The sequence below is a fragment of the Phacochoerus africanus genome, chromosome 1 (genome assembly GCF_016906955.1).
Source record: "Phacochoerus africanus isolate WHEZ1 chromosome 1, ROS_Pafr_v1, whole genome shotgun sequence".
Lineage (NCBI taxonomy): Eukaryota > Metazoa > Chordata > Mammalia > Artiodactyla > Suidae > Phacochoerus > Phacochoerus africanus.
In genome coordinates this window covers 230,702,353-230,704,891 of record NC_062544.1, presented here as the reverse complement: position 1 = coordinate 230,704,891, position 2,539 = coordinate 230,702,353, and positions in this window count along the sequence as shown.

Genomic DNA, 2,539 nt, shown 5'->3' with positions numbered 1-2,539 from the left:
CATTGACTATGTGAAGATTAAATCCAGTATCTTTTGGGGACTCCTATAATTTATAGGGCTATCATAGTTTTTCATTAAAAATGAACATAACTTTTACCTTTTTCAGGCATAGCACAAATGCCTTCTTCTAGTGTTTCTTGGTAAAAGCTAATGGCTTGGCACTGAGTATTTTAAGTTGGATATCAATTGGCCCTCTCTATCTAAAGCACATTTCAGGGAGTTCCCATTGTGGCTCAGTGGTTACAAACCTGACTAGTATCCATGAGGATGTAAGTTTGATTCCTGCCTCGCTCAGTTAAAGGTTAAGGATCCAGTGTTGCCATGAGGTTACAGATGTGGCTTGGATCCCATGTTGCTGTGGCTGTGGTGTAGGCCAGGTGTAGGGGTCCTATTTGACCCCTAGCCTGGGAACTTCCATATGCTTTGGGTACATAAAAAAAAGATAAAAAAATAAATAAAATAAAGCACATTTCAACATTTTCTTCCTAAGACAAGTCAGGCTTGACTTGTCTGCCACTCTCTTGGGTACAGATGGTACATATATGTATTAAATTGCAGTTACCTTTTTTTATAGCTAAGATTAAGGGTGTGGCACAGTGGAAACTAATCCAACTAGGAACAATAAGGTTGAGGGTTCAATCCGTGGCCTCTCTCAGTGGGTTAAAGATCCAGCCTTGCCATGAGCTGTGGTGTAGGTCGCAGACATGGCTTGGATCCCTCGTTGCTGTGGCTGTGGTGTGGCTGGCAGCTGTAGCTCTGGTTAGACCCCTAGCCTGGGAACCTCTATATGCTGCAAGTGCAGCTCTAAAAAGCAAAAAAAAAAAAAAAAAAAAAAAGATTAAGGTTTGAGAACTTCTAGACTACTTAGAAATACTTAGAAATATCAGTTATGGAGCATGCCATGTAAAAAGAGGGCATATTCACTGCACTTTTTCTGTTATTGATATCATTAATTATTATTTCTACATTTTATTTTCCTTGAAATTTATTATTTTGCTTGGTTCAACTGAGTGATTAGTCTCATAATGGTAGGAAAATCCAGTTTAGAGTTGGTAGAGGAAAAAACAGAGAAGGACACTGGCCTGTGTGTATGAAGATGGTTCTAGCCACTTTGGATAGTAAGGAAGTTAAATGCTAATTAGAATTACTGAGCCTCATCTATTTGTCCTTTTTGTCTCTGCCTCTGTCTCTCTCCACCACCCTTACCAAGCATCCCACATGACTCTTTTCTTGGGGGGGAGGGGAAGAAAACACCATAAACTCCTACACTGTTGGTGGGAATGTAAATTGGTACAACCACTAAGGAAAATAGTATGGAGGTTCCTTTAAAAACTATAGAACTACCATATGACCTAGAAGTCCTACTCCTGGGAATCTATCTAGAGAAAACCATAATTCGAAAAGATACATGCACCCCAATGTTCATGGCAGCACTATTTACAATACCCAAGCCATGGAAGCAACCTAAATGTCTGTCAGCAGAGGAATGGATAAAGATATTATTCAGCCATAAAAATGCATGAAATAATGCAATTTGTAGCAACATGGATGGACCTAGAAGTCATCATAATAAGTGAAATATGTCAGAGAAAGACAAATATATGAGATCACTAATATGTGGAATGTAATAAAAATGATATAAAAATTTATAAAACAGGAACAAACTAAAAAAAGATTTCAAAACCAAACTTAACTGTGGTTACCAAAGGGGAAATGTGGAGGGAGGAGGGTTAAATTAGGAAGTTGGGATTGACATATGCACACTACTGTATGTAGAGTAGATAGGTAACGAGAATGAACAGTGTAGCACAGGGAAATCTACTCAATATGGTGTAATAACCTATATGGAAAAAAATATGAAAGGAATGGTTATATGTATATGGATAACTGATTTACTTTGCCATACACCTGAAATTAACACAACCTTGTAAGTCAACTTTACTCCAATAAAATTAAGAAACAATGAAACCAGACAGCTAGTCACTGCAAGAGTCCTTCCTAGTGAAAGCACCAGCCCCTTCCTTGAGTCTATTTTTATTTACCTTTAGACTTTTCTGCCTTTTATTCATCTTCATTACATTCTCTGTGCCTCTTGGTGAAGGGATGCCGTTCTTCTTCAACTATAGTCAGATTGCATCACGATTAAATTGGAAACAATGAGAAGCTGACAATGCTGAAAGTATTCCATATTCATTCTGAATTCCTTTAAGCCTCAGGCATAAATGCCTACATTCATGAGAATATGGATATTTAAGAAAAGGAGAAGTAGTTCCTATCGTGGCTCAGTAGTAACGAATCTGACTGGTATCCACAAGGACACAGATTTGATCCCTGGCCTTGCTCAGTGGGTTAAGGATCCAGCATGGCCATGAGCTGTGGTGTAGATCACAGACACAGCTCGGATATGACATTGTGGATGTGGTGTAGGCCAGCACCTGTAGCTCTGATTTGACCCCTAGCCTAGGAACCTCCATATGTGACAGGTGTGGCCCTAAAAAGACAAAAAACAAACAAACAAAAAAAACACCCCCCCCCAAAA